This window comes from Drosophila persimilis, unplaced genomic scaffold, assembly GCF_003286085.1.
Source record: "Drosophila persimilis strain 14011-0111.01,24,50 unplaced genomic scaffold, DperRS2 tig00001883-arrow-arrow-pilon, whole genome shotgun sequence".
Lineage (NCBI taxonomy): Eukaryota > Metazoa > Arthropoda > Insecta > Diptera > Drosophilidae > Drosophila > Drosophila persimilis.
This window is the reverse complement of record NW_020825589.1, coordinates 80,259-106,223: the sequence shown is the minus strand read 5'-3', so window position 1 is coordinate 106,223 and position 25,965 is coordinate 80,259. Positions and strand designations below refer to the sequence as shown.

The 25,965-nt window shown below is 39.2% G+C and overlaps 1 pseudogene; it reads right to left on the bottom strand.

Moving 5' to 3' along the window:
• Nucleotides 1-24,038: 24,038 nt before the first annotated feature.
• LOC113567126 lies at nucleotides 24,039-25,738 on the bottom strand (annotated as a pseudogene).
• Between the last annotated feature and the right edge of the window lie 227 nt (nucleotides 25,739-25,965).

Below are 25,965 nucleotides of genomic sequence, written 5' to 3'. Positions count from 1 at the left end.
GGGCATATATCAAAGATATTTCGCACGCCATTCCGGAATTTAATGGACAGAAACTCTATTTACAAAGATTCATTACGGCAGTCAAATTGGTCAATCTAACGAAAGGACCATACGAAAATTTAGCTATAGAAGTAATTAAATCAAAAGTAATAGGAACTACATTGTATAAAATACAAGATGAAACCACCATTAGCGCAATAATAAAGAAATTGCAAGACACCATTGTCGGAGAGTCATCAGATGTTATAAAGGCTAAAATGGCAAAAGTATGCCAAAAAGGCATAACAGCCGCCCAATTCACAACAGAGATTGATGATATAAGAAAACTTCTAGAAGCATCATACATTGATGAGGGTTTGCCAGCGGAACACGCCGATAAGTTCAGCTGCAAAGAGGCCATTAGTACAATGGTTAAAAATTGCGAGCACGGCAGACTAAAAACAATACTAGAAGCAGGCACATTCCCAACAAAAAATGATGCCGTAGCAAAATATATACAGTGTAGTACAGAGATGACTGGTAGTGCAAGTTCAATATTGTACACCAGACAAGGACAAGTCTACCGCGGTAGTAACTTTCGAGGTAACTATCGTGGGAGAGGAAATGGTCGTGGTTACAACCACAACCATATTTACAACAACAATAATTATAATAACAATAGAGGTCGTGTTGGCTATAGGGGAAATAACCGTAATAACGGTGAAACCTATAACAACCGACAGACAACACGACAGAACAATGTTCGTGTTACCCAGACAGCTTCGGGAAACTCCCAAGATCCTTTAGATACACTAAATTAAAAAATCCAGCGGTTCACACAATCAACCTCAATCTCAATATATTCGTGGCATTCCTCAATTCTAAAACAGGAAAACAACTTACATTCCTTATAGATACAGGTGCTAATATATCACTATTAAAAGAAAATTCAGATGTCTTTAACGACATTCAAACAAAAAATAAAATAGATATTCAAGGTATAGGGGAAGGTATAATAACATCCCAAGGCCTTGCCCTAATAGAGCTACAGACAGATAAGCACATAATTCCACACAATTTCCATTTAGTTAATCAGAATTTTGCAATTCCGTGTGATGGAATAATATGCATTGATTTCATAAAAGAATTAAACTGCCTAATAGACTTAAAACCTGCAGAGGATTGGTTAATAATACGACCAAATAATATAAAAATTAAAATTTATGTTCCAATAACATACAGTTCTTGTAACAATACAATTCTTCTACCAGCAAGATCACAAGTTGTCCGAAAAATAGAATTAACGTCCGATATAGAAACCATATTGATCCCAAACCAGGAAATTCAACCTGGTATTTATGTAGCAAATACAATAACTTCAAAAAATAATACATTTGTCCGATTGCTGAATACAACCAGTACCAACCAATTAGTACATATAAATAACATACAATATGATCCACTTTCGAATTACAAGGTAATTCAAACAACTCAAAAAATCCGAGAAAAAACTGTCATAGCTGAATTAAGCAAACATTTCCCAGTACAATTCAAGAAGCAATTAACTAAACTATGCACCAATTTTAGTGACGTATTCGGGTTTGAAACCGAATCAATCACAACAAATAATTTTTATAAACAGAAATTGAGAGGGATGACGAACCTATATATATAAAGAACTATCGAAGCCCGCATAGCCAAGTTGAGGAAATTAAAAAACAAGTAGGAAAATTAATCAACGACAATATTGTCGAACCATCCGTATCAGAATACAACAGCCCACTTCTACTTGTCCCAAAGAAAGCCCTTCCGGGTTCAGAACAAAAGAAATGGCGATTAGTAGTTGACTATCGTCAAATAAACAAAAAACTCCTGGCCGACAAAGCAAAGTATTTCTCATGCCTTGACTTAATGTCAGGTTTTCATCAAATCGAACTAGAAGAAAGTTCGCGAAATATAACGTCTTTTTCAACGAGCATTGGCTCATATCGCTTCACGGGACTACCATTTGGTTTAAAAATAGCGCCGAATTCATTTCAAAGAATGATGACTAGAGCATTCTCTGGACTTGAAGCTTCGCAAGCCTTCCATGGGTTGTTCCGAAAAACATATGCTTCAAAACTTAACAGATATTTTTGAGATATGTAGGAAACACAACCTAAAATTACATCCACAAAAATGTTCATTTTTTATGCATGAAGTGACCTTTCTTGGTCATAAATGCACAGATAAAGGAATCTTGCCAGATGACAAGAAATATGACGTCATCAAAAACTATCCATTCCCACATGATGCGGACAGCGCTAGACGATTTATTGCATTTTGCAATTATTATAGACGTTTTATTAAAAACTTCGCCGACTATTCCCGGCACATAACTAGATTATGTAAAAATAATGTCCCCTTTGAGTGGTCAACTGAATGTCAAAATGCATTCCAATATTTAAAAGATAAACTTATGGAACCCACTCTGTTACAATACCCAGATTTTCAGAAAGAATTTTGCATAATCACCGATGCTAGTAAACAAGCATGTGGAGCGGTTTTAACTCAAAACCATAACGGACTCCAACTCCCATTAGCATATGCATCACGTTCATTCACAAAAGGTGAAAGTAACAAAAGTACTACAGAACAGGAATTAGCAGCAATTCATTGGGCAATTACCCATTTTCGACCATATATCTATGGTAAACACTTTACAGTAAAAACGGATCACAGACCACTAACATACCTATTTTCAATGATCAATCCCAGCTCAAAACTCACACGCATGCGGCTCGAATTAGAAGAATACGACTTTACAGTCGAGTATCTAAAGGGTAAAGATAATCATGTATCAAGAATAACCATCACAGACCTGAAAAACATACAAAAAACGAATAAAGTCCTGAAAGCCACTACCAAGCAACAGAGTAGACAGAAATCCTGCGCAGGAAAAGAACAAATAGAATTGCCTAGGCAATCTCTAACAAAAGCTTCAAAGCCCAACGTATATGAAGTCATCAACAATGACGAAGTACGTAAAGTGCATGTAAATAATAATTTATGTTTTTTCAAACATGGAAAAAAAATTACTTCAAGATATGATGTTAGCGATTTGTATACTAATGGAACCCTTGACTTAGGTCAGTTTTTCCAAAGGCTTGAAACGCAAGCCGGTAAACAAAAAATCAGCCAACTCAAAGTGGCACCGTGGGAAAATATCTTTGAATACATTTCAATAGATAATTTTAAAAATATGGGCAATAAAATAATACGAACAATAAGAGTAGCGCTACTCAACCTAATTAAAAATGAAAAAGAAAAAGAAGCAATACTGTCTACATTACATGATGATCCCATACAAGGAGGACATACAGGCATAACAAAAACCTTGGCCAAGGTCAAAAGACATTATTTTTGGAAAGGTATGACTAAAGAAATAACCAATTACATACGAAAATGTCCAAAATGCCAAAAAGCTAAAATAACCAAGCACACAATAACTCCATTGACTATTACAGAAACACCATACATGGCTTTTGATAGGGTAATAGTGGATACGATCGGTCCACTTCCTAAATCAGAACAAGGAAATGAATATGCAGTCACCTTAATATGTGACCTGACAAAATACCTTGTTGCCATACCTATTAGAAACAAAAGTGCAAATACAGTAGCTAAAGCTATTTTTGAAAATTTTATTCTAAAGTACGGTCCAATGAAGACGTTCATTACGGACATGGGAACAGAATATAAAAATTCAATAATTGAAGACTTATGTAAAAATCTAAATATCAAATACATAACTTCTACTGCACATCATCACCAGACTGTAGGAACCGTGGAGCGAAGCCACAGAACATTTAACGAGTTCATACGCTCATACATCTCAGCTGACAAATCAGATTGGGATGTATGGCTGCAATACTTCGTATATTGTTTTAATACAACCCCCTCTATGGCACATGATTATTGTCCATATGAGCTAGTTTTCGGTAAGACTTCAAACTTACCAGTTCAATATAATACTATAGATAGAATAGCACCTCTATATAACATAGATGATTACTCTAAAGACAGTAAATATAGATTAGAAATAGTCAATAAACGAGCAAGGATTATGCTCGAGGACCATAAAATTAAAAATAAACAGCTATATGACATAAAGTTAAAAGATTTAAATTTAGCTGTAGGAGATAAAGTTTTATTGAAAAATGAAACAGGTCATAAGCTAGATTTTAAATACATAGGACCATATAGAGTAGAAAGTATCGGAGGAAGAGATAACGTCATAATCTCTGATAATAAAAACAAAACTCAGAAAGTCCATAAGGATAGGTTAAAGATTTGCAATTATTAATCATTTTTGGTATGGCCATACATAAATATACACCATAAAAATATACTATTCTGCATTTATATTCAAATAACTTTTGAATTTTATTAATATTAATTGAAGTTCAATACTCTAATAATTGACTAAAAAGAAAAAAAAAATATATATATAAATTATCTTTTTAAGAATACATAACTCGTATATATAGTAAAAGCTAAAAATAAAATAACTTCATTAGATTACGTTATTTTTCAAAAGGAGGGAGATGTAGTATGCTCATATTAAAGTAAAGTAAAGTATTCATTATTTCGAATACCCACTGTACCGACGGTACTTGAAGAATACACACTGTAACACTTTGTTTCAGTGTTTACGTAACAATAAAGTCCCAGACATTCTGGGTGATCGTATTACGATTCACTCAAGAATGCCTCGAGCGACCCAAGTGCAGCGTCAGCATGTTCCCATGACTTGACGGCACTAATATACATGCATACACACATATATCTTCCCTCGCGGTCTCGCTGCCAACAGCGCTGAGCATATTCACACATATACATACTAACATATAAGAGATAAGAACACATAGTTCTGCCGCTCCGCTGCCAGCGTCACTGGCAGCGCAGCTCCGCGGCTTTTGGCTTACAAAAGCCCAAAACACAATTGTAAAATTCAGAATATAAAACACAATAAAACAGATCGGAGGGTTGACCCCCAAAGATCCAAGAAAAGGATTGTACGTCGTTTACAGGAGAATTAGGGATTTGCCACTCCCCCATCGTTTGTTATTAGCATGTCCTTACATGTCATTACACTCGGGTATATTGACGGGGTGTCAAGTGCGGTGGCTGAGGTTGGCTCCTCTTTTGCTTCTATTATAGGGTTAATACATTTAACAGTGATTCCCTTAAGAAGTTTCTTAAATTTAATGGCTTCATAGCTTAGTAATCCTAAAATAATTGTGACAAATAAAATTCTTAAACTTTGTAGGCCGTCTAACCCGGGAATTGTAGTGACCAATATCGGTGCGTGGGTGAACTGTCTAGGTATAAAAACACAAGTCCGGCGATTTGATATAACTCTTTTTTATTAGCTGCGCGTCTGTCTCTCACAATCGCCATTTACAAAGTGAACTTACTCTATTATCGATGTTTCTTATCCGATATCTCACTATTGGTATTTCCCGCCGAGTGTATCGACGGTGCGGTAAATACCAATGCGCGCTCTATGCTATTTTAAATACTAGTTGAATGCCTCACTAATTATTACCTTGCTACAACTTATTTGTAATAGATTACTATATTTAGTTTGTTCCATGATTATTTCTTTAGTTTGGACATACGACAGTGGTTTTATTTTTATTATGTTGTTGTTAGTTGTTCGTTTAGTTGGATTGAGCAATTGTAAATTTGTATAATGGTATTTGTTGGGTCCTGTCTTTTTCTTCATTTAATTATACCCGATACTCAAAATGAGTATTGGGGTATATTCGATTTGTGGTGAAAGTGGATGTGTGTAACGTCCAGAAGGAATCGTTTCCGACCCCATAAAGTATATATATTCTTGATCAGCATCAATAGCCGAGTCGATTGTGCCCTGTCTGTCTGTCCGTCTGTCCGTCCGTCCGTCTGTCCGTCCCCTTCAGCGCCTAGTGCTCAAAGACTATAAGAGCTAGAGCAACGATGTTTTGGATCCAGACTTCTGTGATATGTCACTGCTACAAAAATATTTCAAAACTTCGCTCCGCCCACTTCCGCCCCAACAAAGGACGAAAATCTGTGGCATCCACATTTTTAAAGATACGATAAAACCAAAAACGCAGAATCGTAGAGGATGACTATATGTTCTAGAGTGCAAAATCAATAAACAAGATCGTTTAATTATTATAGCCTGAATCAAGAAAACAATTTCATTATTTCTCGCTCTGTCTCTCTAACACACAGGTTTCATGGTCGGTGTTCGGGCGAAGCCCGAGTGTAAATTTTATACCATTGTTTTATTGCCTATCAATTCACTTTCTTTTCTATTTTGGTCATTATACTAAACTAACGTAACGTAAGCGTAGCTTTATCTATGCTCGCTCAGCAACATGCTCTCATTTAATCATCTATTCTTATCTATGCTCGCTCTCGTTATCTTTTCTTTCCTATGCCGTCGCTAAGCCGTCAGCAGCTGCGCCTGCTCTAGCAGTTACCGCTTGATATAGTTGGAGAACAGACCCTTTTTGTCCCCAATCTATTACTTTGGCTCGAGATCGGCTCGCTTGCCTCATCCAAGTGTGTCACTCTAATACTATTGTAAAAGGCTCTGGCATCTTCGGCCACCCTCAACACACAAAATACCTATAATAAAATTTATAACGTTTTCGGAAATTAATAATTTGTGAAATTATTGAACAATCATAGTCAGCGAAAAAGCTCGTTGTCTCAACATTTGGTGACCCCGACGTGATCGTCAGTAACAATTTGGAAATAAACAATTATAAACAGTGAAAATTATCCGCTAAACATAACTGTTCGAACGCGAAGCGGTTAGTTCCCATTTCGTCGCGCGCTTGCTTACAAGCACTAATACAGCTACGTGCATTAGCGGCTTCGGGTTCGCTGCACTTGCGCTTGCATACCAAAAAAAATCAAACGGTTGGTTCTTCGATTCTTCTTTGTGCTTTGCTCGCTGCTGCCTGTCGAAAATGGATGAGTCTAATGACGTGCCGGAAAACAGGGTGTCTTTTTACAAACTAAAGGCACTCTCAATATACAACAAAGCCGTTTCACTTCGAGAGACGATATTGAATGACGAAAACAACCCAATCAGTGAAGATGCGCTAAGTGTTCATTTAAAATTCTTGGAAAAAATATCCGACTCATTTAATGTTACTCATTCTAATTTAGAAGAGCTTGATGTAAGCGAAATTGGCAGCGACTTAAGCAAAAATTTTGAGGATTTGGCGATGGAAATCGAAGTTCGTATTCGCTCAGCACTCCGCAGGACTACCCAGAACATGCCGCATCACTCAACGATACGACCCGAGCTCAACGTTACTGCCTCCGGAAATGTAAGGTCACGATATCATATTCCTGACATTAAACTTCCCACTTTCCGTGGAGGTTATACTGAGTGGGCAGACTTTTACTCGATGTTTAGCACAGTAATAGATCAGGAGCCCTTTCTATCAAAGATTGAGAAGTTCCAGCACCTGCGCTCATGTTTGGATGGACCTGCCCTGGAGGCTGTTCGCTCTTTGGAAGTATCGGAGAGCAATTATGATATTGCATTGGACATTTTAAACAATCGTTTCAATAATAAACGTTTAATCTTTCAGGCACACGTCGCTGAGATTCTGAGGCATGAGAAGGTTGAAGATGGGTCAACTACAAAGCTACGTACTTTATCGGACAAGCTTCATTCTCACATGAGAGCGCTTAGATCGATGGGTACCATGGAGGAAATAGCTGGATGCATCATCGTTCACTCCACATACAAGTATCTCGACTCTGATACCAGGACCAAATGGGAGGAGCTGTCGCCCCCTAACGTCATACCAACATGGGACCATTTTTCGGCTTTTTTGGAGAGGAGATGTCAAGCCATGGAGACCATGGATCAAGCTATGTTGATTCAAATCCATAGCAGTCAGGTTGGAAAACATAAACGAATCACTCATTCAAAACACAGTCTTGTTGCTACAAATACAATCGTATTGGAATGCGTGTTCTGTGATAATAAAGGGCATAACATTTACAGCTGCACTCGCTTTGGAAACCTTTCGCCATCTTTGCGTCTTAGAGAGGCAAGGAAGCTTAGAGTTTGCTTCAACTGTTTGAAGAAGGGACATCGGAATACCTCCTGCAGTTCAGGCTCTTGTCGCACATGCGGTGAAAAGCATCATACCCTTTTACATATCAACAATCCGCTGCCTACGTCAGTTAACACGGAACCTGCAAACGCTACTACGTCTCCTATTCAGACAGACTTATGCCCAGGCCCCAATCTTTCAAGTTCTCTTGTTGCCGCTTCATCACCATGCTCGCCTCCTGCTCAGAATCTTAGCTCAGACGTAGTGCTTCTAGCCACGACAGTCATTATGATAAAGAGTCGAGTTGGTGATCTTCTTCCTTGCCGGGCTCTTCTGGATTCAGGCTCTCAGATTAATTTAATAACCTCTCGCTTTGCTCAGAGGCTTCAGCTGAAACGAGCCAAAGGGTCGGTATCAGTATCGGGTATCGGCGCTGATTCTGCATTTCACACGGAAGGTTCAGTTAATTTGGTCATTCAATCCAGGACTTCCGATTACTTCACGAGTCTCACAGCTCTCGTTGCTCCACGTATTACAGGAAACCAGCCTGCTTCTTCATTTGATGTATCCAAATGGGAAATGCCATCCAATATCAGCCTTGCTGACCCACACTTTAACAAATCTCAGCGCATCGATGTACTTATTGGAGCCAGCTTATTTTACGACATTTTATGCGTTGGACAGATCAAATTGGAGAGGGGACTTCCTATAATACAAAAAACCCGTCTCGGCTGGGTTGTCACAGGTGGAGGTCAGTACTCCCGCAGCTCAGTGCTCCTAGCTGCCTCTAGTTCGACGGAATTGAGTCAAACGCCTACCGTTGGTTTGGATGAGCTAGTGCGAAGGTTCTGGGAAGTGGAAAACTGCCACGGTCCCGCTACAGAAGCAACAAAGGAGGAAATTGCTTGCGAGGAACATTTCAAAAAACATTGCGGTCGGCTTCCAAGTGGCGAATATTGCGTTCAATTGCCTTTAAAGCTGAGTGACAGTCTTCTTGGAGATTCTTATCAACAAGCCTATCGCAGATTTCTCAATCTAGAGCGCAAGTTGGTTCGCAAACCGCTTCTCAAGGCCCAATACGCCGCATTTATAAAGGAATACGTCGATTTGAATCACATGTCCCCTGTCAAAAGTGACGCACTTAAACAATGCAAATTTTTTCTTCCTCATCACTGCGTCTTAAGAGAAGACAAAACCACCACAAAACTCCGAGTAGTTTTCGACGGATCCGCTTGTACATCTACAGGATATTCCCTCAACGATATATTGATGTCAGGCCCAACAATTCAGCCAAAGTTAGTTACGACTCTTCTTCGATTTCGTACCTTTCGTATAGCATTGACTGGTGACATTTGTAAAATGTATAGATGCGTCCGTGTCTCGCCCCAAGATAGTTTTCTGCAGTGCATACTGTGGCGTGACTCACCCCTCGAGGAGCTAAGGACATTCAAGCTGGATACCGTGACCTATGGAACGAAACCAGCAGCATTTCTGGCCGTCCGTTCTATGCACCAACTAGCGGCAGACGAGAGTTCGTCATATCCAATTGGCTCTGAAGTTGTGCTGCGGGACTTTTACGTGGATGGTTTGCTAACGGGGGGAGATACTACAAATGAGGTGCTGGAAATAATTCGCCAGGTGTCAGGACTATTAGCCAAAGGAAATTTCAAGATCAGAAAATGGTGTTCCAACGATACATATGTACTCGATCAAACACCCCATGAAGATAGGGAAACATTTGTTAAATTTACTGATGGCAGCGATGTAACCAAGACGCTAGGTTTAGCATGGAATCCCACTTCGGATGAGCTATTATTTTCATTCTGTCCCAATCAAGTCCCTTCGAAACCAACTAAGCGAGTTGTATTGTCAACTATTGCACGATTTTATGATCCACTCGGACTTATAGGGCCAGTTATTACTAAAGCAAAAATATTTCTACAGCAGCTGTGGAAAGAAAAGCTTCATTGGGATGAAAGTCTGCCAGTCTCCTTACGCACAACTTGGATCAACTTTATTCAGCAGTTTGACTCTATGCAACAAATTTCTTTCCCGCGCCTATCTTTCCTTCGAAGCAGCAACCTTGAAATGCATGGATTTTGTGATGCCAGCATGAGTGCTTATGGAGCTTGCATCTACGCTGTTTCGCAAGGCGACAATGGAGTCAAGGCAAATCTTCTATCTTCCAGATCTCGTGTAGCGCCACTGAAGACTATCACAATACCCAAGTTGGAATTATGTGGTGCAGCGCTACTCGCTCAGCTTATACATGAAGTGTCTTTGATGAACTTCAAGTGCTCTTATTATTGCTGGTGTGACTCCACAGTCGTTTTGGCTTGGATCAAGAATCAACCATCCAACTTCAATGTATTTGTCGCTAATAGACTTTCTGTTATTCAGGAACTCACATCTAAACCCTGCCTATATGCTTTCTCGAGGATCATTACCAGCTGAGCTCATCAATTCTCATCTTTGGAAGTATGGACCTACATACTTGACAGCCAGTAAGGATCAATGGCCAAGTACACCTGCTCTTCCAGAGCCGGTTTTGGAGGCACGAAAAACCATACTAATTACAAACTGCGCGTCAAGATATTTGGTGGAAGAATCAAAGTTTGTAAATTCCTTCCCCAAAATGCAACGAATTTTTGCGTATGTATGCAAATTCATTCATCGACGAAAGTCTGGAATAACTGTGGAGGACTTGCGTTTGGGAACCGAACTGCTTATTCGTCTTACTCAACAATCTCGTCTATCCACTGAAATAAGAGCCCTGGAAACGCGAAAGGACATCAAGGCTTCAAGCTCGATCGCCTCTCTTTCGCCATTTTTAGATGATTGCGGTTTGCTTCGAGTTGGAGGGCGTCTTAAAAACTCTACCTTGGACTTTGAAGCACGGCATCTCATAATATTGCCCAAGAATCATTCCATCACTTCTGCTCTGATACGGCACTTACACGAAAAGCACCTTCACGCTGGACCCCAGTCGCTATTAGCCATCATTCGTCAAACGTACTGGCCAATCGGTGGCCGAAAAACCGTAGCACATGTAATCCAAAAGTGTCTCAGATGCTTTAGAGTGAAGCCTCGAACTCTCGAGCAAATAATGGCAGATCTTCCGGTGGACAGAGTCAGCGAATCTCGTGCATTTTTAGTTACCGGCGTGGACTATTGCGGTCCGTTCCTGTATAAATCAGAAGTTCGAAACCGGCCCCCACTAAAGTGCTACATGAGCATTTTTATATGCTTCTCCACCAAGGCGGTTCACATCGAGCTTGTGAAGGATCTTACAACATCTGCGTTCCTCTCTGCTCTTCGCCGTTTCATTTGCACCCGTGGAAGACCGATTCGTATTTGGTCAGATAATGCCACAAATTTTGTTGGAGCGCGGAACGAACTGGCGGAACTTAAGTCGCTATTCCTAAGCGACAGTCATCAAGAAGCCGTGCATCAAGCTTTTCTCAACGATTGCATCGATTGGCGTTTCATTCCTCCTAGATCGCCACATTTTGGAGGATTGTGGGAGGCGTCAGTCAAGCTTGCTAAGCATCATCTTCGACGTGCCCTCGGATCATCGCTTCTTGGATTTGATGAGCTGCGCACTCTCGCGTGCAATATCTGTGCAATCATTAATTCAAGGCCATTGTTTCCTCTTTCAGAGAACCCTGCAGATCTCGATGTACTCACGCCCAGCCATTTTCTAGTTGGCGCCCCTATCACAACCTTCTTGGAGCCTGACTTGGTTCATTTAAACGTCGATCGCTTGGACCGTTGGCAGAAGGTCACACAGCTTCAGCAAATCTTTTGGTCTCGCTGGCGCCAATCGTATTTAACCAGTCTTCAAGAAAGAACGAAGTGGCGCACCCGGAATCCTGAGCTTCACGTCAATGATGTCGTTCTTGTTAAGGACGAGAACTTCCCTCCTCTGAAGTGGCCTCTAGCGAGAATCCTCGAGCTCATCCCAGGAGCTGATGGCGTATCTCGAGTCGCCTTGATCAGGATGGCTACAGGTGTTAGCCGAAGAGCACTTGCAAAACTATGTCTATTGCCTCTACGAGATGAGGTGAAAGGCATGGATCCTTCCACGGGGGGAGTATGTTCGGGCGAAGCCCGAGTGTAAATTTTATACCATTGTTTTATTGCCTATCAATTCACTTTCTTTTCTATTTTGGTCATTATACTAAACTAACGTAACGTAAGCGTAGCTTTATCTATGCTCGCTCAGCAACATGCTCTCATTTAATCATCTATTCTTATCTATGCTCGCTCTTGTTATCTTTTCTTTCCTATGCCGTCGCTAAGCCGTCAGCAGCTGCGCCTGCTCTAGCAGTTACCGCTTGATATAGTTGGAGAACAGACCCTTTTTGTCCCCAATCTATTACTTTGGCTCGAGATCGGCTCGCTTGCCTCATCCAAGTGTGTCACTCTAATACTATTGTAAAAGGCTCTGGCATCTTCGGCCACCCTCAACACACAAAATACCTATAATAAAATTTATAACGTTTTCGGAAATTAATAATTTGTGAAATTATTGAACAATCATAGTCAGCGAAAAAGCTCGTTGTCTCAACAGAGATCTCTTCCAGCAAAAATGGAATATCTGACGTAGAAAGATTTCATAAAACATTAAATGAAAAATTAAGAATAATATCTAGCGAGGATAACCCAGAAGATAGATTCACGAAGTTTGAATTAATTCTTTATACTTATAATCATAAAACCAAACATAATACCACAAATAGGACACCAGCTGATATATTCATTTATGCAGGCTCACCTGATTATGACACCCAACTAAATAAAGTGAATAAAATCACTCAATTAAATAAAAACCGCATAGAGTATGAAGTAGATACCCGCTATAAACTATCAACTCTAGTTAAGTCTAAGGTAACAAATCCTTTCAAAAGGACGGGCGAAATTAGACAGGTAGACGAAAAACATTATGAAGAAAAGAATAGGGGTAGGAAAATAGCTCATTATAAATCAAAATTCAAGAAAAATAAGAAATCTAATACAAGCAAATATAATAATTCCAGAGAAACCGAGGACGTTAATGGAATCGGCGAACTTCAACACAATTAAAATCCTCATCTTCCTCATAATTACCATCGTAATGGCACAGGGCTAAAACATAGAAATAAATCCTATAAAATCCCAAAACGGATATATGATATTCAAAACTGGATCGATTAACATACCTATCAATTACGAATACCATTATCTAACTGTTAATGTAACTAAAACCGAAGAACTATACCAAAATTTGTTGCAAGCCACTAAATTCCAGGACATAATCCAAATAAAATATCTAGTAGACAAATGGCAAAGAGAAATGAACGGGCTAAAAATAACCAAATGAAATAAAAGAGGCCTAATCAATATAGTAGGAACAGCCTACAAATATCTCTTTGGAACACTAGATCAGGAAGATAAAGTCGATTTGGAACAAAAAATAGAAAATTTAGCCAGCCATAGCATTCAAACGAATGAACTAAATTTGGTAATAGATGCAGTTAATAGCGGAATAAACGTTATAAACAAACTAAATGAAGAAAATGACAGGAATCAACAAATAGAAATTTTGATATTCAATCTACAACATTTCACAGAATATATCGAAGATATAGAACTAGGTATGCAATTAAGTAGGCTCGGTATATTTAATCCAAAATTATTAAAACAAGACTACCTGGAACAAATAAATTCTGAGAAAATACTAAATATAAAAACCTCCTGGCTAAAATCCGATACCAACGAAATTCTAATAATTTCCAAGATTCCCAAAGACATTACAAAAGTACCAATCTATAAAATCGTTCCGTATCCAGACGAATTAACATGTTAACATGTTATTAACAGATATGACATACGACAAGTACTACATAAAAAATGAAGAAGTATTTGTTAAAGAAACTAGATTGAAAACCAATGACAATTGTATAAAGGGAATTTTAATGCAAACTCCCACTAAATGTCCATATTCCAAAACTTTTCAAAACTTTCAAATAAACTTTATTGAACCCAATATACTAATCACATGGAATCTTCCAAAAACAACGCTGGTTTTATCGTATCTTTAAAATTGTGGATGCCACAGACTTTCGCCCTTTGTGGGGGCGGAAGTGGGCGGGGCAAAGTTTTGAAATATTTTTGTAGCAGTGACATATCACAGAATTTTGGATCCAAAACATCGTTGCTCTAGCTCTTATAGTCTTTGAGCACTAGGCGCTAATAGGGACGGACAGACGGGCAGACGGACAGACGGACAGACGGACGGACGGACAGACGGACAGACAGACATGGCTCAATCGACTCGGCTATTGATGCTGATCAAGAATATATATACTTTATGGGGTCGGAAACGATTCCTTCTGGACGTTACACACATCTACTTTTACCACAAATCTAATATACCCCAATACTCATTTTGAGTATCGGGTATAAAAATGTATTTTAACAATCTAAATAAATAAAATAAACTATTAAATAAAGCTTACGGAATTTTTCTTTTCGGCAAGGGCTTAAAATTAGATAGTATGTATAATGTTAAAAATACTTAAGTATGTATATTATCTCTGGTATTTGCGAAGAAAAAAAAAGTTTAAGTAATTTGTTTATTACATCTGCAACCCTTTTGCACCTTTGTTACTCGTTGACCCTAGTAGTTGGAAGATTACAACACACAATAAATTGACCTTCCTTGCCAGATCCAACCCACCATAAACTGAAGTCGTCGAATGCTTTACCCGTTTAATCTGTCGAAATATATAAAGTAACTAGACTCAAGATACCTCTTGGTCATATGGTCATATATTTCAGATGTTTTAGATTTTATATAGAAAGATATCTCTCTAGTGAAAGGGAGGTACTGAAGTAGTGTATCTTTCAGCGTCTGGCTCGAATTGGGAGTGTGAGATCACTCCCCTGCGGTAGGCCGAGGTTTTTTCGTTCTATCAAGTTCCACCAATAGACTGAGAAAGACAAACAAAATAAATGTATGGGACCATATAGTCTGGAAGTGCCAGCTGAAGTTATATACATATGTATATTCATGAATGCAGGTTTCAAGCCAGTCAGATCCAAAGCGGGCGGAAGACGGCGCCGACACCGTTTCGTAGCGCAGAAGGGGAGCGGCGCTCGATCAGCATGGCCAAGCCGAGATAGGGGTGGGCAAAGCCATGAAGCTGCGGATGCAGCACGCCAGAGATTTCTACTTTTTCGCTTACACGTACACTGAGCCCTGTCTGTCTGTCCGTCCCTATTAGCGCCTAGTGCTCAAAGACTATAAGAGCTAGAGTATCGACATTTTATATCCAGACTTCTGTGATATGTCACTGTTACAAGTATATTTCAAAGTATTGCCCCGCCCACTTCCGCCCTCACAAAGGGCGAAAATCTGTGGCATCCACATTTTTAAAGATACGAGAAAACAGAAAACGTTGAATCGCAGAGGATGACTATATCTATGCAAAATCAGTTAAGTTGTAAATTCAAACTAAATTGTATTCTTAAAATCAGAGCCTTATATGTGATTTGACAATGAGGTAGGAGGTACAATTTGGTAGTCTATAATTATCGTTAGACCTACGCAGAGGATACACTTTACTGAGGGTGTCTATTTAAGTAAATGCTTACACTAGCTTTATTTTAGGACCGCATTTGTTAAGTATTTTCTCCACTTGTGTTTTGTTGTCGTATTAATGGGTTACAGAACTCTGTTTACATCCGTGCAGTCATAACTTGTCTACTTTATGTGATTTCTTAAGAGATCGGTTTTGTTACATGAGTGAATGTGTATAATAATATATTTATGTTTAAACATTCTGCAAGGGGCCGAAACTGGCATTGTATTGACGATAATATGTTCATGTTTTGAACATTCTTGTTTTGTATTTTGATTCTTGTGAACCTTTGTCTACATTTTCTTTATTGCTATAATTACAAGTACAGATAATCATTTACAGTCAATTGCAGTGGGTAGGGAAGTGCTATCGTTTGCAGTATTCGTGCTACTTTAATTCTTCTTATGGCATAGATTATTAATATTATTATAATTATTATTATGGTTTCGATAATTAAGGCCGCATGTCCAGATACATGATGAAACTTAAGTCCTTTTAAATCATGATGACCTTCTTTTAAAAATTTTAATTCGTTTCTTAACTTATCCATTTCTTCTGTATGGTTAATTAATGGTACTGTTAATGGATTCCAAACAATTTTTGGTATTTTACTTATATTACTTGTATAATAGGTTGAAATTGGCTCGTAGTTTTATGTTTAGATACTGTGATGAGGTACTAGTATTTTATCATCGGTTTGCACAGTACAACCATGTATTATTGTTAAAATTCCTTCTTGCAGAAGATCAATTAGTTCTTGATTTGAGCTACTACATTGAATTAGTACTGGAACTTTGAAGAGCCAACTAAGCCGCCTTTCTAATTCGACCCAAAATGACCTTGTCTCTGCTATCTTCCTATAAACGCAATTTGAATTACCTCTTGCTTTGAAAGGAGCTATCTCACAAGCATTATCATTGGGATTGCTCCAAGGCCAACTACTTTCGCATACTCTTCTATTCGTTTTCCATTTTCGGCATTTGTTCAAGCTTCATTCAGCGAATGATAGAAATCAATTTCGAAGCTATATACTAAATACCTGGAGCTCAAATCTACTTTGACCTATTCTTGTTCATGCTCAACCGGCATCGAAATTATCCTAAACAAATGGGATGCGTGTCTACCAAACAGGGGAATCTTCACGTTCAGAATTAATTTTTTATCAACAAAAATTCCTTTTGCTGTTAATAGGCTGTAAATTTCCTTAAATTGTGTTCTTGTTCTAATATTCCGCATTCCTATTTTCCATTTATTTCTTTGTTGCAGTGTGTGCAAATAATATTATTTCCATTTGATCCAAAATTCTCTTTTCATTTTCTGAATTAATCTCCATCTATCCAGAATCCCGATTTTTTCCTCTGAAATTGTCTCAATCGGGCCAAATATTGGCCTTCCAATAATCAAATGACCTGGTGTTAATATATCCAGTTCGTCAATATCATTTGTAGCTGTATACAAAGGGCGTGAATTTAGTACCTCTTCAATTTGACATAATAGAGTTGCCATTTCCTCATAGGTTAAATTATTGTCCCCGATTAAGATCAATAAGTGATATATCACTGATTTTATCCCCAGCTTCCCAAATACCTCCGAAGTGAGGTCCTGTCGCGGGAAGAAAATGCCACTCGATCTGTTCTCTTTCTAATATTGGAACCACTTTTATGTTGTCTTTGGCTTTTTGGTATTCCTCGTCTAATTTGCGCGAAGCTCCCACAAAGTTGGTTCCATTATCGGAAAATTTTTTTTGCACAGTTTCCTCTTCTTGAAAAAAAATCTTCTAAGTGCAGCTAGAAATGCATCTGAAGTAAGATCGCTGACTACTTCCAAATGAATAGCCTTTGTCTGCCCCCGGTTTTTAGAGCATCGGATATGGTAAGGCCCGGCGAAGTCTACACCTGTACTTGTAAACGGGTGCGACATTGTAGCTCTGTGTTTCGGCAGATTTCCCATAATTTGTTCTGCAGTATTCTGTCGATACCTAGCACAGGTGACACACTCTTTAAGTTTTTTCTTTAAGCAATTTCTTAGCCCAAATATCCAAAACTTTCGCTGGATATAGTTTCGCATCAGATTAATTCCACCGTGCAATGTTTCTTTATGTCCATTCTTGATAAATAAAGACGTCAAGTGACACTTATCTAAAATCAATGGATGTTTAACCGAATACCAAATACCGAATTGGAGTTTTGCAATGTACCTCCAACAAGTAACAATCCGTCTTTATCTAAGAACGGATTTAAGCTTAATAGTTTGTTTTTTGTTTCTATTTCTTTTTTATTAATTAGGCTTGCTATTTCGGAACTGAATTGTATAGCATGTTGTTGTTTTACTATTAATACTTTGGCGCTCTTAAACTCCTTCACTGTCAAAAATGGAGGAAATTCTTTCTTTTTGGGTTTGATTTGAATAAACCTCAATACATATGCAATGACTCTAGTTTATGCATACACGAATATTTTTGTAATAATTCACAAAAAATATTATTTTTTGCTATTACCATTTTTGTGCTAACTACTATTTTTTCTTCAATTTCCTCTTTTGGCCAATGTTCCTCAGATTTCGGCAACCATTGAGGCCCTTTCCACCAAATCTTAAAATCTTTTAGCTTATCTGCACTAATGCCCCTTGATGCTACATCTGCTGGATTGTCTTCAGTTCTAACGTGTTCCCATTTAATTTCCTTAATCTTTCTTACTTCGTCAGTTCGACGCCTGATAAACTTGTCTTTATTGTCTCCATTCTTTATCCAGGCTAGAGTAATAGTAGAATCACTCCAGGCATAACACTCTACATTACTTCCAACCGCTACTTTCACCCGTTGAATTCATTTTGCCAGAAGATGTGCTGCACAAAGTTCTAATTTTGGAATAGTTTTCCGATTCTTCCTTGGATTAACTTTGCTTTTGCTGGCTATTATAATTGTAGAACTATCTACCTTGGCATACACTACGGCAGCATAAGCCTTTTCGGATGCATCGGCAAACCCATGAATTTGCATCGACTTATTGTGCTGAGAACTTAGCCATCTCGAAATCCGAATGCTCTCTAACTCTGTTAAACTTTTTTTAAACGAATTCCATTCCCGAGTATCCTGTTCTGATAATTCTTCATCCCAATTTTTGTCTGCTAGCCAAAGTTTTTGAATAATCAATTTTCCGACAAGTGTCACTGGAGACAACCAGCCTAAGGGGTCATACATCTTGGCTAAGGTAGATAATACTACTCTTTTGTTATTTTTATACCCGGTAGTCGAAGAGTATAGGTGTATATTAGATTTGTGGTGAAAATGGATGTGTGTAACGTCCAGAAGGAAGCGTTTCCGACCCAATAAAGTATATATATTCTTGATCAGCATCGATAGCCGAGTCAATTGAGCCATGTCTGTCTGTCCGTCTGTCCGTCCGTCCGTCTGTCCGTCTGTCCGTCTGCCCGTCCCTATTAGCGCCTAGTGCTCAAAGACTATAAGAGCAATAAATTTTGGTTATCCGGTGCTGGTATAACAGCCGACCCTACCCACATTTCAATATTTTCATGAATAGCACCACGATTAACAACACTAAAAAGTCCATTATTAGCCGCTGCATTCATGTGGGACACCATATTCAAGGTATCAGGAATATCTGGCGGGTGTCGCGACCTTCGCATACGCATTAGTTCCACCTGGTGGTGAGATGATGATAATCGATCCTTCAACAAAGAGTCCCTGATTACTACCACTACATATCATATGTGAAGGTGGAGTGCTGACAAGATCTCTACGAATTGCTTGGCAGAGCATCTCACTATGAGGCGGTAAAACATGGTCTATGCGCACTAAAGGCAATAATTCTGCGATGATGTCTCGCAACTCTACATCACTCAAATCACAAAAAGTTTGGTTCACGATCTTCCATGCGGCTAATGAGCTCCTGTTCTCCACATTTACGAACAGCCCGCAGAATCTCTAGCTTAGGAGCTGGTTAAAAAATTACTCTGCAGAACATGTAACAGTTGCGTTTTATCTATTTGGTGCAGGACAGGTGAGGTGCTAATAACGGTAAATTCTTCTCGTAGGTACTGACATGCTTGTCTAAACACCCACGCGGAGCCATAGAGTTGGCAACCCCACTTTAAAATTGTTGGTAAAGTATCAAGGGACAGCTACTCGAGTATTAAATCCTCACAGCCTTGCGCCAAAATATCAATCTCTAAAAACCGACCAATCTGGTAAAGCTCCATAGCTTCCTCTAGTGTCGTTGGACGCACTCTTCCTGTGTTGGTTAAGGCATGCAGTTCCCCTAGTGATCCTGCCGACGTACACGATCCAAAACCGCATAAAATCAATCAATAATGTCCAGGTTAACGGTATAATATTTCGTCTCATACAATTCGCGTGGTCACGTGAAAGGAACGTTCAACGCACTCATCAATGTTGCGCGTTCGACGCGCAATTAAATTACAAAACGAGGGGCAACGTTGTGAGTTGCTGCGGAGACCGTATCTCTACATTTATACCCGATACTTAGTCAGTATGGCTCTCCCCCGGCAGACGCCGCTTCTATTGAACGACACGACAAAGAGTGCGTGCGAGCGAGACAGAAAATCAGTCTGAGCGTGACGTCAGGCGCTGCGTAGCCCCTGCAAATTGATTTGTTCCTTTTGGCTATACAAATTATCCGGATCTGATCCAGATTCAGCAATCTGATAGATATGGATGAGATCATCATTTTCTATGATTGTTTTTAGTTTTCTCGAATCTTCAATATTGTGGATGCCACAGATTTTCCTCTTTTGTGGGGGCGGAAGGGGGTGGGGCGAGATATACGTTTAATAGTGAGTTCTAACAGGAGTGTGGATACCAAATTTGGTTACTCTAGCGTTAATAGTCTCTGAGATTTGTGAATATCCCCAGATTTTCATCCTTTGCGGGGGCGGAAGAGGGTGTGGCGAAATTTTGAAACAAACTCGTCTCGGTCCGATATCTTGGGAGTGTGGATACCAAATTTGGTTGCTCTAGCTTTTATAGTCTCTGAGATCTTGATTGATCCCTTGATTTTAGATAAGTGTCACTTGACGTCTTTATTTATCAAGAATGCACATAAAGAAACATTGCACGGTGGAATTAATCTGATGCGAAACTATATCCATCGAAAGTTTTGGATATTTGGGCTAAGAAATTGCTTAAAGAAAAAACTTAAAGAGTGTGTCACCTGTGCTAGGTATCGACAGAATACTGCAGAACAAATTATGGGAAATCTGCCGAAACACAGAGCTACAATGTCGCACCCGTTTACAAGTACAGGTGTAGACTTCGCCGGGCCTTACCATATCCGATGCTCTAAAAACCGGGGGCAGACAAAGGCTATTCATTTGGAAGTAGTCAGCGATCTTACTTCAGATGCATTTCTAGCTGCACTTAGAAGATTTTTTTTCAAGAAGAGGAAACTGTGCAAAAAAAATTTTCCGATAATGGAACCAACTTTGTGGGAGCTTCGCGCAAATTAGACGAGGAATACCAAAAAGCCAAAGACAACATAAAAGTGGTTCCAATATTAGAAAGAGAACAGATCGAGTGGCATTTTCTTCCCGCGACAGGACCTCACTTCGGAGGTATTTGGGAAGCTGGGGATAAAATCAGTGATATATCACTTATTGATCTTAATCGGGGACAATAATTTAACCTATGAGGAAATGGCAACTCTATTATGTCAAATTGAAGAGGTACTAAATTCACGCCCTTTGTATACAGCTACAAATGATATTGACGAACTGGATATATTAACACCAGGTCATTTGATTATTGGAAGGCCAATATTTGGCCCGATTGAGACAATTTCAGAGGAAAAAATCGGGATTCTGGATAGATGGAGATTAATTCAGAAAATGAAAAGAGAATTTTGGATCAAATGGAAATAATATTATTTGCACACACTGCAACAAAGAAATAAATGGAAAATAGGAATGCGGAATATTAGAACAAGAACACAATTTAAGGAAATTTACAGCCTATTAACAGCAAAAGGAATTTTTGTTGATAAAAAATTAATTCTGAACGTGAAGATTCCCCTGTTTGGTAGACACGCATCCCATTTGTTTAGGATAATTTCGATGCCGGTTGAGCATGAACAAGAATAGGTCAAAGTAGATTTGAGCTCCAGGTATTTAGTATATAGCTTCGAAATTGATTTCTATCATTCGCTGAATGAAGCTTGAACAAATGCCGAAAATGGAAAACGAATAGAAGAGTATGCGAAAGTAGTTGGCCTTGGAGCAATCCCAATGATAATGCTTGTGAGATAGCTCCTTTCAAAGCAAGAGGTAATTCAAATTGCGTTTATAGGAAGATAGCAGAGACAAGGTCATTTTGGGTCGAATTAGAAAGGCGGCTTAGTTGGCTCTTCAAAGTTCCAGTACTAATTCAATGTAGTAGCTCAAATCAAGAACTAATTGATCTTCTGCAAGAAGGAATTTTAACAATAATACATGGTTGTACTGTGCAAACCGATGATAAAATACTAGTACCTCATCACAGTATCTAAACATAAAACTACGAGCCAATTTCAACCTATTATACAAGTAATATAAGTAAAATACCAAAAATTGTTTGGAATCCATTAACAGTACCATTAATTAACCATACAGAAGAAATGGATAAGTTAAGAAACGAATTAAAATTTTTAAAAGAAGGTCATCATGATTTAAAAGGACTTAAGTTTCATCATGTATCTGGACATGCGGCCTTAATTATCGAAACCATAATAATAATTATAATAATATTAATAATCTATGCCATAAGAAGAATTAAAGTAGCACGAATACTGCAAACGATAGCACTTCCCTACCCACTGCAATTGACTGTAAATGATTATCTGTACTTGTAATTATAGCAATAAAGAAAATGTAGACAAAGGTTCACAAGAATCAAAATACAAAACAAGAATGTTCAAAACATGAACATATTATCGTCAATACAATGCCAGTTTCGGCCCCTTGCAGAATGTTTAAACATAAATATATTATTATACACATTCACTCATGTAACAAAACCGATCTCTTAAGAAATCACATAAAGTAGACAAGTTATGACTGCACGGATGTAAACAGAGTTCTGTAACCCATTAATACGACAACAAAACACAAGTGGAGAAAATACTTAACAAATGCGGTCCTAAAATAAAGCTAGTGTAAGCATTTACTTAAATAGACACCCTCAGTAAAGTGTATCCTCTGCGTAGGTCTAACGATAATTATAGACTACCAAATTGTACCTCCTACCTCATTGTCAAATCACATATAAGGCTCTGATTTTAAGAATACAATTTAGTTTGAATTTACAACTTAACTGATTTTGCATAGATATAGTCATCCTCTGCGATTCAACGTTTTCTGTTTTCTCGTATCTTTAAAAATGTGGATGCCACAGATTTTCGCCCTTTGTGAGGGCGGAAGTGGGCGGGGCAATACTTTGAAATATACTTGTAACAGTGACATATCACAGAAGTCTGGATATAAAATGTCGATACTCTAGCTCTTATAGTCTTTGAGCACTAGGCGCTAATAGGGACGGACAGACAGACAGGGCTCAGTGTACGTGTAAGCGAAAAAGTAGAAATCTCTGGCGTGCTGCATCCGCAGCTTCATGGCTTTGCCCACCCCTATCTCGGCTTGGCCATGCTGATCGAGCGCCGCTCCCCTTCTGCGCTACGAGACGGCGTCGGCGCCTTCTTCCGTCCGCTTTGGATCTGGCTGGCTTGAAACCTGCATTCATTAATATACATATGTATATAACTTCAGCTGGCACTTCCAGACTATATGGTCCCATACATTTATTTTGTTTGTCTTGCTCAGTCTATTGGTGGAACTTGATAGAACGAAAAAAACTCGGCCAACCGCAGGGGAGCGATCTCACACTCCCTATTCGAGCCAGACGCTGAAAGATACACTACTTCAGTACCTCCCTTTCACTATGACCAAGAGGTATCTTGAGTCTAGCTACTTTATACATTTCGACAGATTAAACAGGTAAAGCATTCGACGACTTAAGTTTATGGTGGGTTGGATTTGGCAAGGCAGGTCAATTTATTCTGTGTTGTAATCTGCCAACTACTAGGGTCAACGAGTAACAAAGGTCCAAAAGGGTTGCAGATGTAATAAACAAATTACTTAAGCTTTTTTTTTCTTCGGAAATACCAGAGATAATATACATACTTAAGTATTTTTAACATTATACATACTATCTAATTTTAAGCCCTTGCCGAAGAGAAAAATTCCGTAAGCTTTATTTAATAGTTTATTTTATTTATCTAGATAGGATAAATACCGAGAAGGAAATACTAACGTGTATACTTCACAGGGTCAGTGCACTTAGAACGTTTCCAACTACGCGAGGGTTTGGACCATCCCCGAAATCTAATTGTAAACTTTCTGGCATGTCGTTATTGCGGCCGACGCTACGCCCGCTAGTATTTCCAGTACTATTCGACAAATGAAGCTGACCTAACGATGCGGTGGCCATTCTCCGCCGTTCTCAACAAACATATCCAAGCCTAAGCTATTTCCATGTGGAAATCGAAAGTCCCCTTCAGTTATTAATGCCGGCAGTTCATTTCGTGGACGCGCTGACGCTGAAATACGTGCTTGCTAAAATACTGGCTACACCAAAAAGACCATTTGATTGGTGACGCGGAAAAGTGAGATTTCGGCTATATTAGGGGTGTACTCCATCGGTGCCACAGATTTATGATGCTGACGATCCCATTGACGAGGACGATAAAAAAGAAGATCCAACGGTTGTGTTTCGCGGAACTGAGCCAGTAGCCGCTGGTGATGGCGGTGGGCTTTGATCTTCATCTTCAAGCAAATTGTCTTCGCTTTGAGTAGTGGACGCAACTCCACACGGATTTTCTTTGTGAACATCATCACTTTTCTGGCTGATACTTCATCAGGGAGGATAAACTCTCTCACGACCCGAAGCCGAATTTGTCGTTCAATTTCATGTTTTGATGAAAGTGGCAGTAGCAATGCATGCTGGCACATAGGTGACTGGCGAAGTTTATTTTCGCGTTTACGCATTGCCAATAAATTTTGGTTATCCGGTGCTGGTATAACAGCCGACCCTACCCACATTTCAATATTTTCATGAATAGCACCACGATTAACAACACTAAAAAGTCCATTATTAGCCGCTGCATTCATGTGGGACACCATATTCAAGGTATCAGGAATATCTGGCGGGTGTCGCGACCTTCGCATACGCATTAGTTCCACCTGGTGGTGAGATGATGATAATCGATCCTTCAACAAAGAGTCCCTGATTACTACCACTACATATCATATGTGAAGGTGGAGTGCTGACAAGATCTCTACGAATTGCTTGGCAGAGCATCTCACTATGAGGCGGTAAAACATGGTCTATGCGCACTAAAGGCAATAATTCTGCGATGATGTCTCGCAACTCTACATCACTCAAATCACAAAAAGTTTGGTTCACGATCTTCCATGCGGCTAATGAGCTCCTGTTCTCCACATTTACGAACAGCCCGCAGAATCTCTAGCTTAGGAGCTGGTTAAAAAATTACTCTGCAGAACATGTAACAGTTGCGTTTTATCTATTTGGTGCAGGACAGGTGAGGTGCTAATAACGGTAAATTCTTCTCGTAGGTACTGACATGCTTGTCTAAACACCCACGCGGAGCCATAGAGTTGGCAACCCCACTTTAAAATTGTTGGTAAAGTATCAAGGGACAGCTACTCGAGTATTAAATCCTCACAGCCTTGCGCCAAAATATCAATCTCTAAAAACCGACCAATCTGGTAAAGCTCCATAGCTTCCTCTAGTGTCGTTGGACGCACTCTTCCTGTGTTGGTTAAGGCATGCAGTTCCCCTAGTGATCCTGCCGACGTACACGATCCAAAACCGCATAAAATCAATCAATAATGTCCAGGTTAACGGTATAATATTTCGTCTCATACAATTCGCGTGGTCACGTGAAAGGAACGTTCAACGCACTCATCAATGTTGCGCGTTCGACGCGCAATTAAATTACAAAACGAGGGGCAACGTTGTGAGTTGCTGCGGAGACCGTATCTCTACATTTATACCCGATACTTAGTCAGTATGGCTCTCCCCCGGCAGACGCCGCTTCTATTGAACGACACGACAAAGAGTGCGTGCGAGCGAGACAGAAAATCAGTCTGAGCGTGACGTCAGGCGCTGCGTAGCCCCTGCAAATTGATTTGTTCCTTTTGGCTATACAAATTATCCG